General features: G+C 38.6%; 1 pseudogene across 1 annotated transcript; it reads left to right on the top strand.

The window, feature by feature from the left end:
• The first annotated feature begins 1,962 nt into the window (after positions 1-1,962).
• Positions 1,963-16,447, top strand: LOC147511216 (uncharacterized; annotated as a pseudogene). Its single transcript, XR_015219278.1, has 11 exons — positions 1,963-5,230; positions 10,526-11,255; positions 11,996-12,148; positions 12,293-12,344; positions 12,749-13,022; positions 13,165-13,374; positions 13,825-13,912; positions 14,225-14,303; positions 14,821-14,899; positions 15,066-15,106; positions 16,111-16,447. The product of XR_015219278.1 is annotated as an uncharacterized LOC147511216 (transcript).
• Positions 16,448-16,482: the final 35 nt, after the last annotated feature.

The following is a 16,482-nucleotide window of genomic DNA, read 5'->3' as shown; positions in this document are numbered from 1 at the left end:
TTAGAACTGCCTAAGTAACCTTACTCGTCTGTTTTTCAAGAACATACGGTGTGAAAACTGAAATGCAGCACTGTAAAGATCGTATTTTTTTCACAAGGTAAACCAACTTTGAAAAATCTGAAAATATTCCAGTAAATCAACAACACATTAAATATTATGTATGAAAATTTTCAGAATTTTCGAAAATTTAGAAATACCTTCACCAGTGTTTTTCTCTGTGAATCCATGCAGCCCTATGCCCGAAAACAATGAGCAGTTCGAAAATTCAAGAAATAAGAATGAAAAATTAAAAGGGTGGGTGGGTAGAGAATGGGGGATTGCCCCATGGATTCAAGCAATTGAATTCTTGTCTAGAACGAGATTAAGATGGCAGCGGCGCCATTTGATAAATGTAAAAATAGTATAATCCTAATATCATGTTAACAACACTAATACGTAATCCTACCGTTCTTACGTTTAAATCAATTTTTCTTACTCTCAAGTCATGATCATGCAATATAATGAGTAAGGATTCGTTTCACTCTTAAACCCTCAAGACTTAAATTGAATTCAACTAATCAAACCCAAAAGGAACAATGGTGAGAGTAATGATTTGATGTGAATTTTCTATTCTACCATTCCCAACAATTGAATCTAAACAAGACATAATATAAAGATTTGAACTTTATTTGGTTAAACTCAATTTGAAACTACTCATGCAATAATTGAATTAAACTAATAATGACAAATAAGTAAATCTAAGGATTTAAGCTAATAAATAAATGAAAATGAAACTAGATTATGGAGAACTAATTAACTTTATTTATCTAATAGAACAATAAGAACAAGATATGATTGAATGAATAACAACTATTTTATTTATCTAATGAATGATATTCAATGATTTAAATAACTAAGCTAAAACAAAGAATGAAACTAATTAATGGAATGAAAACTAAGTAATTAACTAATCTAGATCTAACTTTTTCTAACCCTAAACTCCATTAACATTAGCTTCCTAACCTAACTGCCATTAACAAAGAGTCAAGCTTTTGTTTTATACTTCCAGATCCAAAAATCGTGCATGGGCTTGGAGCCATGTTTTGGGCGGAAAATCGGACCAAAACCCAATTTCTTTAGTCCAAAATGGGCTTTTCAAATGCAGTTGGCTTCGGTAGATGTTTAGTCCACTTCTGCTCCTCTGATTGGGCCAAGGCTTGGACCATTGGAAAGCTCTTTTTTCGAGCGGTCGTTTTGACATAAGCTACTCCCAATTCGAGATCCGAGTCCAAAGATACGGCCTTCGGAAGTTCTCACGACTTGTCATTGTTTACCCGTGTTGACTTTTCACTTTTGACCAAGCTTTACAAAGGCTTTGTCTCCTTGAATCTTGGCCTTTATTCACAGAACTCCTTAGCAACCGACCTTTGCTCCTTTATCTCGCTAAAGTGGCACATTTACATTATAATAGACTTTGAAGCCCGAAATGCATAAAAACACGTGTCGATATTAACTCTTAATTATTACTCACATAATTGGTCTAAAAGTATGATTGTTAAGGGGTTAAAACTACAATTTTGGGCTCTTATCAGTGATGGAACAAACTCGCGCTACTTTCACATGTCTACTGTGGTCCGCAGAAACCGCATATCTATCAACAAGATCAGAGATGCTAATGGAAATTGGGTCAAAGGAAGAAAACATATAAGTGATACCATTGTGGAGCACTTCTGGAAGCTCTTCACCTTGTCCAATCCAAATATTCATGTTGATGATCTTAATATCATCGAACCGGTCATTACAGAAGATGAAAATGACGACCTCGCTAGAAAGATAACTCTTGATGAGATCAAGAGCGCCCTTTTCGCTATGGACCCTAATAAGACACCTGGGCCGGATGGCTTCACACCCCTCTTTTACCAAAAATATTGGGACATTGTCCATGTTGATCTTCTCCATACTATCCAAAACTTCATGACATCTGGCCACCTTCTTACTGAACTCAACCACACCAACATCACTCTCATCCCTAAAACCCAAGGACCCGAAAGCCTAGGACAGTTTCGTTCGATCAGTCTTTGCAATGTCTGTCTAAGAATCATTACAAAGATCCTCACTAACCATCTCAAACCTTTGCTAGACATGATTATCTCACCATCTCAAAGTGCTTTTGTTAAAGAGAGACAAATTTTTGACAATATTGTCCTTGCCCATGAGATCATTGGGACTCTCAAGAGGAAGAAAGGAGCTATAGGATGTATGGCAATTAAGCTTGACATGAGTAAAGCGTTTGACAGAGTGGAATGGAGTTTTTTGCTCAAAACGTTACAAGCTTTTGGGTTTTGTGAAAAATGGAGGAGTTGGATTTGCCAATGCATCTCTACCACCTCTCTTTCTTTCAAACTGAATAGATCCCCGATAGGGTTCTTGAAGCCAGAGAGGGGCATACGACAAGGGGACCCATTATCTCCCTTCCTTTTCATCATATGTGTTGAAGTCCTCTCCAGGTTGCTCGCCAAAGCCGAGGAAAATAACCTGATCCATGGGATAAAGATTTCCAGGAGTGATACCCCATTATCACATTTGCTTTTCGCTGATGATAGTTTTATCTTCTGCAGGGCCAACATAGCGGAGTCTCACGAGCTTAAGGATATTTTGGACACTTTCAAGAGAGTCTCAGGACAAGAGATTAACTTCCAGAAGTCTGGTATCTTTTTTTAGCAAGAACTCTCCACCTAAGCACCAGAGACTTGTCAAAAGAATCCTCAAGATCAATAAGAACATCACAGCAGACAAGTACCTAGGTGCTCCTTTGGTTCTCTAGAGAAAATGCAAACAAAATTTCCAAGAGATCACAACACGGGTCCTCCAAAGAATGGAAGGATGGAGAGCTAAAACACTCTCGCAAGCAGGAAAAGTAACTCTTATAAAATCGATCACCTCTGCGATACCATCGCACCTCATGTCCGTTTTCATGATGCTGACATCGACCTGTGAAAAACTGGATTCTATGAACTCCAATTTCTTCTGGGGTCAGAATGAAAACAATGCGAACAAAACTCACTTCATAAGCTGGAATAAGCTTTGTCAACCGAAATCTCTTGGAGGTTTGGGCACAAGACTTGTTCTAAACCACAATAAAGCTCTGATTGCTAAGCTCTTGTGGAGAATTATCAAAGAGCCAGACAAAAGATGGGCATCTAGTCTCATACGGAAATACTCACCTAACACACCTTTACTCAGGGCAAAATGCCCTCGGAATGCTTCCAAAATCTGGAAAGGTATTATCAAAGTGAAGAATGATATCCTTCCAAATCTCTATTGGCACATTGGCGATGGGTCCAATATCAATATCTGGATTGACCCTTGGGTACCTACGTTACCCACTCTAAAGCCCATAGGCCCCCCCAGGGTCTAATGCCATTAATTCAGTAGCTGAGTTGATTGATCCCACCAATCGAACTTGGAACACTACTATCATAAATAACCTCTTCATCCCTTCTGTTGTTGATGAGATTATGAAAATACTGTTGAGCCAAACTAGGCACGAAGACACTATCAGATGGTTGAGCGATAATAACGGAGAACTCACGGTCAAATCTGTGTACAAGTACCTTAGCAGGAACTTATATAACAATGAAGGGAATAATCCTCAGTTTTGGAAGTTCATATGACAACTAAATGTAGCAGAGAGGGTAAAGATCTTCCTTTGGAAAGCAGTAAAAAATGGGTTGCCTACTCTAGAGAATTTTCACATTAAACATATCATTAAGTCTGCTATTTGCCCAAGGTGTAGTAATCAAGTCAAATCCACTGCACATGCCCTCTTCCACTATACCATCATCAGGCGACTCTGGTATGTTTCTAACCTGTGCATTAGCACTGAAAACTGGGATCCAGGTGAGAACCTCTACTCTATTATCTGCAAACTTATTGATAGTACTTCATCAAAACCTGGTATTATTGATTTGCTTAGCATTATGGGCACCATTATGTACTCGATTTGGCTAGATAGAAATGACATCATTTTTAACAAAGATTGCCATAACTCTATGGCATGCACTCTTATTAAGGCTTCGTCATTCATCACATCTAATATAAGGATGAAATGCACTAAAACTGCATTAGTTGAATCTTGGCCTAATATAGGCCAAGATTGGTTTTATGTCTCAACAGATGCATCATGGATGGATGCAACTTCCCATGCCGGTCCAGGTTTTGCTTTATGGAATAATAATGGTGTTTGCATTGGTGTAGGACACGACAAGACTACAGCTAGAGATCCAAAAGAGGCAGAGGGCTCAAGCTATCTTTAGAGGAATAGAACTAGCTAGAAAAATGAAGGTCAAGAAACTGATGATCTTGACGGATTGTATGAACTTAGTTGCTGCCATGGAAAAGCGATTAGGATTGCTATTATGGGGAGCGGTCTCTGTGACTCACGATATTTATTTTATTTCTTTAAAGTTGGATGATTGTAAAACTTTATATATATCAGTAGATCCTTAAATATTGTAGCCCATAGTCTAGCATCTAGGGGAGGTCGAGCACCTCCGTTCTTTTGTTTGGATAGAGCTTCGGCAAAATCCCTAATTAACCTGTGTAAGTGGTTAGTCCATTGAGGAATCCCTCCATTTCGGTGGGAGTGATTCCCTTTTTGCTTATAAAAAAAAAAAAAAAAAAAAAACTAACTATAACAATCCAATATTAATCAAACACCCGCCGTATCGTTTGACAGAAAAACGATATCATCTCTTCTCAAAAAAAAATTCCTCCAACAAAATATAAAATTCACTCCCCATTATAAAAACCTTCTCTCAATCGATCCTTCCTTTGAAACCCTAACTATTCTCTCCATTTGGAGATTTCATTATAAGCCCATCTCGCTTCATTCAACTTTTAACTCTTCATAAGTTCATAGTTAACTTACAAAAACTGTTTGAGCAAATGTTTAAGTGACTAGTTTGTTGTTGTTGTTGTTGCAATATTAAACTATGGCTTTAACGCAACGGGTTTCGCGTGATCTTTTGAAAGAGTTGAGTGCCCACTTGTTGCAATCTAAATGTTATTATAGTTCGAAAATAAACTGGAGTAAGTTACGACCAATGATTCATAAGAGAATTGAAAATAGGAGTAGTAAATATCCATTGAAGAGTATGGTTCCTGTTGCTTATGCTGTTCTTGATGCCCGAGCTATTCTCTTCCAAGGTGTTTCTACTCTTCTCAAATATATTCCTGTCAAGGCTTGCAAGTAAGTTGTTGTTAGCTAATACTATGTACTGATTACAATGCATGTGATCTTGCTTTGTTTCTTAGAAGTTATAAATTTGTTTGCTCATAATAGAAACGTTTAAGGTGTGAGAGATTATGGTAATTCACCTCCTGCTCCTAGTCCTCATCATGCCACTGTCTCTGCTGGGTCACTGTAAGAGGTCAGATTCCCCATGCTCACTCCAATAAAGAAACTCCGGCATTGTGTTTCGATATGAATACAGAATCATCATTCTCAAACGTTCTTGGGGCCACTACCAAATGCATACAACCTCAATCTTCAAGTCAATCTATAGAGTTTCCTATGGGATTTGAGGCTGAACAGTCTACAATCTTGAATAAGGATGAGGGAGGGAATTTCTTAGAGGGTCTATGCAAATGCGAAAATGCTGAAGATGTGGGAAAATGGGTAAATATGTCGGTAATACCTATTGCGGACAGATTGGGATGCACTTTCAAGATGGGTAGAGACAGTGTGTCCAATATCCTAAATGAATTGGGGTAAAGCAAATTTGAGGCAGAAGGAAACAACTGTACATAATACCGAAGACGATTTGGAACGTATTAATTATGAGCAGTCAAACGATGTGCTCAGGGACTTAGACTTTGTTAATGACGATTAAAGTGGTGTCATAGAATCTGAGGGGGTTATGTAATTTAGTGGCTCAAGGGAGTGTGAAGCAACTTTCTAGATTTTCTCGATGTGACGTAATGTTAATCCAAGAATCGAAGATTTCAAATGCTAGAGTGATTGAAGAAAGTGGAATGTGGCAACCTCTATGGGAGTGGGATTTTGTATCGGCGATCGGTATTTATGGACATTCTGGTTAAATTATTGTGGCATGGAATACAAGTAAAATTGTTGTTGAAGATCGTCTTAAAGGGGCATACTCTCTGTCCATTTCTTGTTCCTTGATAGCTGAGGATTTCAAGTGCCTCATTACAGGTGTTTGCGGTCCGAGTGATAAGAGATTCAGAGAACATTTATGGGAAGAGCTTGATAATATTAGAGCCTGGTCTAATTTGCCTTGGTGTATAGGCGATGATTTTAATGTGATTCGGTTTGAATTCGAGAAGAGAGGGAGGACAAGACTTACAAAGGGTATGAGGGATTTTGCAGAGTTCGAAAATAGGCATGAAATTGTGGAATACCCTATGGAAGGTGCATCTTATACATGGTCGGATAACAAAGAAAACCCAATTATGTCGAAGCATGACAGATTTATCTCCTCGGTAGACTGGGACACACATTTTGGAGATGCGAGGCTGATTGCTTTGCCAAAGTTTCTTCGGATCATAGAGCTATTATGCTCGATTGTAACAAGGTGAATAGAAAACCGAGACCCTTTAGGTTCGAACTAATGTAGTTGGAGGATCCTTCTCTGGGTCAAAAAATAGAGTGGTGGACATCTTTTTCTTCTAATGGGAAACCTAGTTGTGTGGTGCCTTAAGATTAAAAGTCTTAAATCTAAGCTTAAAGTGTGGAACAAGGAAGTTTTCGGGAGGGTGGACAGGAAAATTGAATCCAAGATCTTGGGTGTAGAGAATCTCGACAAGAAGGAAGAGAATTCTCCTCTTATTGACGATGAGGTAGTTGAGAGGACCAACCTTAGAAATGATCTCCAAGAATTACTAAGGCTTGAGGAGATTAGTTGGCGTCAAAAATCAAGATCTCAATTAGCAACTGACGGAGAGAACGATACTAAGTTCTTCCACAGAATGGCGAATATGAGAAACCAAAATAATATTCTTGCTTCTTTGGTAATTGAGGGGCATGTTAGTCGAGACAATGCACAGATTAGGAAGCACATTGTGGATTACTATATTGATCTCTACAAAGACCCACACCTCGAACGTCCGGACATTGATGGGCTGGTCTTTGATGAGTTAGATGAAATCCAAAAAGAAGATTTGGAATCTGATTTCTCTGAAGAAGAAGTGTTTGGAGCACTTAAAGAACTACGTGACGACAAAGCCCCGGGCCCTGATGGGTTGCCCATGATAGTATATAAAAAGTTTTGGAATATTTTCAAGGAGGATATGTTGGCGGCTATCAGAGAATTTCAGGATACTGGGTTCATGGACTGGTGAAATAACACTACTTTTGTATCCTTAATTCCAAAAAAACAAGGTCTGCTAGCCTTGGGTGACTACAGGCCTATTAGCTTAATAGGGGTATTTATAAAGTTTTATCTAAGGTGCTAGCTACAAGGTTAAAAGGTGTACTGCCTAAGCTTTTTTCCAGCCATCAAGGAGCCTTTGTTGGAGGGCGTCAAATCTTTGATAGCGCACTCATTGCAAATGAATGTATCGACTCAAGAGTGCGCCTAGGTGGTTCTATGCAAAGTGGATATAACCAAGGCATACGATCATGTTGATTGGCAGTTTTTGGACTATATTCTGAAGCGAATGGGTTTCGGTGTGAAGTGGAGGAAATGTATAAAAACATGTGTCCACTGCGCACTTGTCGATTTTGGTAGATGGAGTGCCAGAAAACAACATTAAAGTACAACGAGGCCTTAGGTAAGGCGATCCGATGTCGCCGTTTCTCTTTATTTTGGTAATGGAAGCTTTGGCTCGGCTAACTAATATGGCAATGGACTTAGAGTTGCTAAAGGGATTTGCTATCGGCACTTTAAAGGTCGGTGTTCTTCAGTTCGCAGATGACACTCTTTTCCTAATTGAGGCGTCACCAGAATGCATCCTCACTATAAAATCCATTCTCCTGTTGTTTGAAGCAGTCTCTGGACTGAAAATTAATCTCTCTAAGTCATCAATCATTAGTGTGGGTTATGTCAACAACATAAGCAACTTGGCCGAGACATTGGGGTGCAAGGTAGATGTTCTCCCCTGTAAGCATCTAGGCATTCCTATTGGAGCAAAGTACAAATGGAACCCGGTGGTGGAGTCCTTCCAAACTAAATTAGGTGGCTGGAAAAGAAAGCTTCTTTCTAAGGGTGCTCGGTTGACCCTTGTTATGAGTGTGTTGTCAAATCTCTCTTTATACTATTTGTCTTTGCTGACTATTCCCTCTTGTGTGGCTAACCGTCTAGAGAAAATTATGAGAGATTTCTTGTGGGGATCATGTGAAGAGAAAAGGAAGTTCCATCTGTTAGCTTGGGATAAGGTATGTACATCTAAAAAGGAAGGAGGCTTAGGGCTACGAAAACTCAAACTTATGAACCAAGTGGCTGTGGAGATATGGTACTGAAAGTGAAGCCTTATAGAGAAAGGTCATTATCAATAAATATGGCTATCAAGAGAGGGAAGGACAACCGCCGAATGTGACGTCTACTTATGGGTGCAGTTTATGGAGGGGTATACTTGCATCGAAAACACTCTTTTTCGACGGAATCCTTCACTGTGTGGGTCGGGGTAATAACACTCGTTTTTGGCTTGATAAGTGGTGTGGGGATATTCCTTTTATTGCAAAGTTCCCCAACATTTATAAATATGCCTCCAATAAAGAAGGTGCAGTGGAGAGTCATATGAACATTGAAGGAGACGGGGTGTTTTGGAATCCTCACTTAAGAAGACGGAACCTCAGAGAGAGTGAGGCTATTTCCCTGGCTGCTCTATATAATTCTCTGGCAAACGCAAAAGTCTACGGTGGTGATGATAAATGGGAGTGGAGGTGGCCAAAGGAAAAAAACTTCACAATCAAATCGTTGTACGCTCAATTTGTTTATCTTAATAGGGAGGGGGTGGTTCCTATCCCTCTTTTACCATATAAGATTGTATGGAGAATTAAAGCTCCCTCAAAGATTAAATTCTTCGTTTGGTGTACTCTTTGGGGAAAGATTCTTACGATCGATAACCTGAGTAAAAGAGGTATGATTATCCCCAGCAGATGTGTGTTGTGCCGCTTGTGTGAAGAGAGTATTGAGCACATTTTTCTCTGCTGCCCGGTGTCACTTCAAGTATGGGGTTATCTCTCTCATCTCTCCATCTCCCATGTTACATTAGTGTGTGAACTGCTCAAGAAGTGTCCCAAGCTTCCAATGTCAAATGATTTTGCAGATCAATTATGGTGTCTACTACCATGTGCCATCATATGGGGGTTATGGAACTTAAGGAACAATGTGATTTTCCATAATGGTGGTGTGAGGGTTGATAGAATCATTAAGGATATCAAAGGAATCCTATGGTCTTGGATGGGAGCGCATAAAGACAGGAGAAATTTCTTCTTTGCTGATATGATGGTGAACTGGGATTCTCTCATAGCTCCACTCTGAGGGCGAGTTGTCTGTGTGCAGTGTATGGTGCAAGCCTTCTTTGTATGTTTCTTTTGAGTTGACTAGATAAGATGTGTTGGTTTGTTTTTGAGGACCTCCCTCAAATGTCTCCCTTTAAGGAGAAGATGTCAGGTTTTATGTAATCTTTGGTCCTATTAAATGTCACATATCACCTCTTTTAACCAGATCAAGAAAAAAAATTATGGTAATTTCGTGGTGGGCCGACAATATTTGGTTTGCAATCGGGTATAGTCTTCTGAGACTGAGTACAAAGAGTCAACAACATACTTGGAACAACCTTAAGCTTATTAACTGGCGTTTTGTATTCTTGTTTTTGTGTTTGGTATGGTTAATGGTTACATTCACCCCTGTGGATAACTACTTGAAGTTCATCTTTCAATTTAATTTTGAGCACCGCCGCTATTCATTTTACTTGGGTTTGATACATTAGTTTGAAGAGTCACCTTTAAGCTTTAGAGACCAAGTAACCAGTACACCGGGTTAGGACTAGAATGCATGCTTTATCTTATCATGAAAATTTCCTTGGATATCTCTAGTGTTCTCAATAGATTTCTTAACCAATCGCAAGAAACTTTGGTTGACATCGAACTGTATTTGAACAAACTCCCAAGATTAGTAATGTTTTTTGACTTCTCTGATTTTGTAATTTCTACATTCTCTTCTGGAGTCTTAATATTTTCCTTCTAACTCCAGATATTATAACTTGTTAAAGATGGGTGTTGAGTATCATTTGGGATTTCCTATATTTTGTTATGACAAGAATGATGAAGATAGTCTAATACCACGCAAATAACTCTTGGAAATTTGTCCCAACCTCAATGTCAAGTAAAATTTCGTGAGAGCTTTTTATTCAAAATTTGAGGTTGATCTGCCGAATAAACATTTAAGTATTTAACAGTTAGCTCAGTTTATATCGCCTAGCGAGTTTCTATTCTTTTAAAATTTTAGTTCTTCTGTGATGTAAAGGTTAAATTTCTGGGAGTAGGCGCCAGATTTCATATTCTTTTCTGTCATTGCAGATTTTGTCCTCAAGTGTTTATTGGAGAGAAAGGACATCTAATTGAGAGTTGCTATGGCTTCAGGCGACGTGCCAAGAATCAGGTCCATGAATGGATAGATGGGAGCTTGAATGATATTCTTGTTCCTGTAGAAGCCTTTCATCTCCACAATATATTTCAAGACCTCATCAAACATGACCAAAGATTTGATTTTGATCGTATTCCTGCAGCCCTTGAACTATGCTGTCAAGCTGGAGCCAACATCTATGAGGAAAATCTGCATTCCTGCAACTGGGCATCAGACACAAATGAGAATGGTGTTGCTGCTGATTCACGTACGCAGCAAGAGCTGCAATCTGTGGCAATTGAAACTCTGGAAGCATGGGAGAATCTGAGATCAGGAGTACAAAGGTTGCTGTTGGTTTATCCGGCCAAGGTTTGCAAACATTGCTCGGAAGTTCATGTTGGTCCTTCTGGACACAAGGCTCGTCTTTGTGGGGTGTTTAAGCACGAAAGTTGGCGGGGGTCCCACATGTGGAAGAAGGCAGAGGTGGATGATTTCATTCCTCCAAAAGTTGTCTGGAGGCGACGGCCTCAGGACCCTTTAGTGCTCTGTAATGAAGGACGAGATTTTTATGGACATGCACCAGCAGTTGTCGAGCTCTGCTTTCAGGCTGGTGCAGTTGTGCACAATAAGTATCACTGTATGATGAAAGTGAATGGTCTGCCACCAACCTCAAGTAGCTTTATGGTTAGTTAGGACTTAGGGGCATTTACTCTGTAAATCCTCACATTTCTACTGACTGTCTCACAGTGAGTAAAATTTTTCTTGTTTCAGCACAAAAAAGAATAAAGTTAGAGTTTATCTAGACTTTACTTATTTCCAAAAAGGATGTGTAACAGTATAAGGAACATATATGGATAGGATGTATGCGTTTTAGTATTTATATTCTTTGAATACTCTTTTAATTGCCCTTCAACTGGAAATTATGTCTATTGATTCTATTCTTTATATACTGCTAGACTGCTAGTGCCTATTGTACAAAATGATTGGAGCCTAGGACACTGCCATGTATCCAGGGAAGCAAGAACTACAATACAACTTGTGATTTCGAAATAACTTGAACTGAAAATACCTAGTATACGTTAGGTAACCAGGAAAATCTTCATGATCAAGTGAGCGTATGCAAACGTTCTTGAGTTGCCTTTTTTTGGGAGAGGGTGTAAAATGGCTCTTGGCTGCTGTCTGCCCCCCCCCCCTTGATAGTTCCTCATCAACACCACTTCCACAAATCTTTAGTACCAAACTAGTCTCCTCGAGATGCTCATACCAATGTACCACTCTCTTTTTCCTACCACTTATTCTCCTTGCTTTTCTCCAAATCCAACTCTCAGAATCAAACCAGATACCAGAGGTATATTAAACTTCAGTAATTAGTCTAGGGGTAGTTTTTTATGTTGGTATTTGATTTTGATTATTGGTTTGTGTAGGTTTGTGATGTTTATGGAGATTTTGAGTGTGGGTCATCGTCGTTGTCGAAGTTGTGGATCAAAGGAGGGACTGTCGTGAATGCTCATCATCAAGAACTTGCTGATGTTTATGTTGAGAATGGAATTATAGTCACTATGCAACCTAACATCAAGGTACTGTAATAAATAAGGTTATTTTAGTCCGTGTTCCTTTGAGAGAGTGTTTAGTTAGTAAGGCACTCTTGCATTTGCTTAAGTTAGCAATGATTTGTTGATTCCCTTCAATTAGTGTGGATATAATTTAGTTGCATTTTACAGGTCGGTGATGATGTAACTATTCTCGACGCAACTGAGAAATATGTCATGCCAGGTGAATCTCTTTGTTTTTTTTTGAACTCTGAGGTATAGGAGAACAAGTTGAATATTATTAACTTTATAGCAGAAATTTATGTCATATTGTTCTAGTTAGAACTTTGCTATAGCTATTTGCTTATAAATAACAGATTTGTCCTCCTCAATGCGTCTTATGGACATGAGGTGTCCTAGGAATTATTCGTTACCAGAGAATTGATGTTGCCGTCTTTCCTACATATGTTCCTACTTCTACTTTATACATGTAAACCAATGAGTTGTACACTTGTACTTAATATATATTGAAAGGGTTTAAGTCTTCTTATCTCTGGTCAGCATAATCAATCTACTAAATTATGTACTTAATAAAAATTAAATTTTACCCTGCTAGAGTTCAGAATTATTTGTTTCTGATGAGACCAGGAGGTAGTGACCCACACACACACACACCTGGGGATGAAGTACAAGAATACTGAGAGTGTTGATGATTTCTTCAATGGTCAGGCTGCTGCGTTAGCTGGGGGAACAACAATGCACATCGATTTTGTTATACCAGTAAATGGAAGTCTATCTGCGGGTTTCGAAGGTTATACAAAAAAAGCACAAAGATCATGCACGGATTATGGTTTCCATATGGCCATCACAAAATGAGATGAAGTAGTTGCAAGAGACATGGAGATCATGGTCAGGGAAAAAGGTTAGCATGGTTAGCTGTTAGAGTGTACTTTTGATTTTTGTCACCATGCTTATGCTGAAGCACCAGTACGTGCTGGGTAATCTAGCTTTCTTTTTCTTGATTACACCGTACACCGTCTAAAGGTTCCATTTCTGACTTGTAGGTATCAACTCTTTCAAGTTCTTTCTAGCCTACAAAGGGGTTGTTATGGTCAGCGATGAACTTCTGCTGCAAGGCTTCAAAAAGTGCAAGTCTCTTGGTGCCTTGGCTATGGTTCATGCAGAGAATGGAGATGATGTTGATACACCCCTTTATGTAGTCCGTGTCATGAGTATTGATGCAATGGAAGAGATAGCCAAGGGCTGAAAATCTGGTGAGAGGGTCCTTTGTCTTTGATTTTCTGAGTTTGCCTTTTAGATTTATTGACGTCAATGAAGTATTGGTTGTGAGTCTTTTGTTTTGAGTTGGATGTGAAATATGCACATGTTAACAGATATTAGACCTGAACCATGATTTTACGAATAGAAGCATGTTATATCACTTGGAAACGAGTTGAGGTTAAGCTTTGTAATGTTCTTCAGATTGGTGAAGATATGGCTTGCAAATGTAATTGTAGTCAAGATTTTCACCTTAAATCATTCCCATTTTGCAGATGTTTTTGGAGGAGCTTTATTTATTGATACATGTTTGGAACTCGCATGTGTTCCAAAACTTAGTTATTTTAGGCATGCCTTCGGCACTTGTTTATATGCAAATCACTTTATAGACAACTCTGGGACTTTGATGTAAGAAATCACTAATATTCTTTAACTTCAAAATGCAGGACAAAGAGTTGTTGGTGAATCAATAGTGTCGGGACTGGTTCTGGATGATTCTTGGCTTTGGGACAATGATTTCACCACTGTAGCAAAGCAAGAACCCATATACCTTTAAGTTCTTTATTGTTTCTTAATCAGTATTTGAAGTATTTCTTTTTTTTGATTGACAAGCCTGTTTTAAATGAGATCAGTAACTCTTTGATGCTGGCGGGGTTCGAGCCCCAGACCTCTGGTATCAAATGTGTAGGCAAGCCTGTTTTTAAAGAGATCGGTAACTCAATTGTGTGTAGCGGGGTTCGAACCCTAGACCTCTGGTATCACCACCCAAAGGTTTTACCAACTAAGCTAGAAGGCACTTACGTATTTGAAGTATTTCCAAACAACCCGTGATTTTCATTGCTCCAGGTATGTCACGAGTTCTCCAATAAGGAAACTTGGACACGGAAAAGCACTTCAAGCTGCCCTTTCAACCGGAATTTTGCAGGTTACATTTTCTTTGGCTGATATTTTGAAATTAAGCGCATTTGCCTCGTATCTTTTTGGCTTCAAAAATATCTAGTAGAAAAAGGGCATTAAGTCCAATATCTCAGGGGAAAGATATTCCACAAATATTTGATCACGACAAAACCAAAACAAGAGAGAGTATATGCTGTCCATGTATATTCTTTATTATAAATATAATATCTAGTGTCAATATGATGTCTGTGAAATTCCTTAGGCTGTGAGAAGCATTAGTGTATCTAGTTCTTAGATGAGTAGTCCCATCTTAAAATTACTAACTGCTTTCTCTGGTATAGTTCTGTACTTCTCTTAGTAATGATTTATCGTGTATATGACTGTATAAGATGAAATTAGTAGTAGGCTTACTAACACGACTCTCTCTCTCTCTCTCTCCTTCCAATTGAGCTTGTCTTATGATTCACACAGTATTGCATTTAATATGTAAGCATGCTGCACAGGCTTGGAAATTTTTTAATAGTTTGTCGTTTTCTTTTGTGCAGCTTGTAGGAACTGATCACTGTACATACAATTCAACACAAAAGGCTCTTGGAATAGATGATTTTCGGAAAATTCCTAATGGTAATTTCCAATTCTTGCTACCTAAAGAGTAACTAAAAAGTTTACTAGGCTGCACAGGAGAACTGAAATGACACCTTGTTCGGTCGACTGTTTTTTTTGGCCGATAATTGAACTTGACCTTTGGTTAGTCAACTTGTTAATTCACTGGGCCATCTGGAATTTTCAGGAATCGAAGAGAGAATGCATCTTATCTGGGACACAATGGTGGTAAGCTATCGTCGTGCTTTTTTAGCTAGCTTCGCTTTAGAAAATGCTTGGCGATGTTTCTACTCTTGTTAATCTTACTCTTTCAAATGATCTGATGCAGTGCAGGAGTCTGGTCAAATTTCTGTTACTAAGTTTGTGCGAGTAACGATTACTGAATGATGTGCATATACTCTGGCTTCTTTATTAGCTCTGCATGACATACCAGATAGAGTTTGTCTGTTACTAAGTTTGTCCGTTAGTCAGTAGTTTGTTTTGAACCTTCCTACCCTCATAAAAATATGTGACAAACACCATTTAGGATCTATAAGTTTTGGAAAAGGTAGCCTTTGATTAAAATTGTAAGCATGTAGTTTAACCACCAAGAAATAATTATGTTTGCACAGGGTTGTACTTGTATGTCACAGACAACTGCGGATTTTGCTGAGCAAACTTTGCCAGACTCCAAGACACAAAATGCATCTAGTCAATACTCTACCATGTCTGTGATTTAACAATTTCTTGCAGGACCATTGGAGATATAAAATACCATATCCCGACGATCTGTTGATTTCCATTATCTAGAACTTACACATCAGTTTAGTTTCTCTAGACTGTGACAGTTCGGAAAGACAGAAACACCTAGTGTTCCAGAATTAAGATAGGTTCACTTGTAAAGGGTATCCACAGCATAAGGTGTCTGTTGAGTTATATTGTAGATTTGTAGGCATATCTTAATAGATCATTCTGAGTGACTGGTCTCACTACAAAATATAACGATATGCCTACTATATATCTCAACAGTGTATAATGAGTCATTAAAGATGATAGGTTCTGTGTTTATTGGGTAGAACAATGAGATACAATTATTTCACGCTTTCTAGAAGGTACTGGTTACATATAGTCATAAGTCATGCGTTCTATATTGGTTGACTCGCAGTTCATGCGCTTGTAACTTTTGTCTATCCCAACTTACTTTTGTTGTACACTTGTATTACTCTGTTAATTTTTAAGTTGCTTATTTGTAGGGAAAGGTTGAAGTGAGAGGCAGAATTGCTTAGGAGAATGACGAACTGAAGGTTGTCCCTGGCTCTGGGAAGTATATAAAAATGCCACCCTTCGGTCATATATTTAGGGGCATGGACAAAATTGATGCTGCGTATCTCGCTTCTCTGCATGCTCCTGTACGACGCCCTAGGACTGCTTCTTGAGATTCAGATTATTATTATTTTGTAATGTTCAAAAATGGAAGTGGAATAGATTCAATAGAAGCGAATGCATTATAAAGAAGAACAATGTAGTATCATTTGTAAGTTGTATTTCTGAATGCAAATAAAGTCGGGTATTGTACATCCCAATTATCAATTTGTAGTGAGCGTATCGAACGTTCTTGAGTTGTT

The sequence above is a fragment of the Coptis chinensis genome, chromosome 3 (genome assembly GCF_015680905.1).
Source record: "Coptis chinensis isolate HL-2020 chromosome 3, ASM1568090v1, whole genome shotgun sequence".
Taxonomy (NCBI): Eukaryota; Viridiplantae; Streptophyta; class Magnoliopsida; order Ranunculales; family Ranunculaceae; genus Coptis; species Coptis chinensis.
Note: the sequence above shows the minus strand (reverse complement) of the source record. Positions and strands in the feature narration are given on the sequence as shown.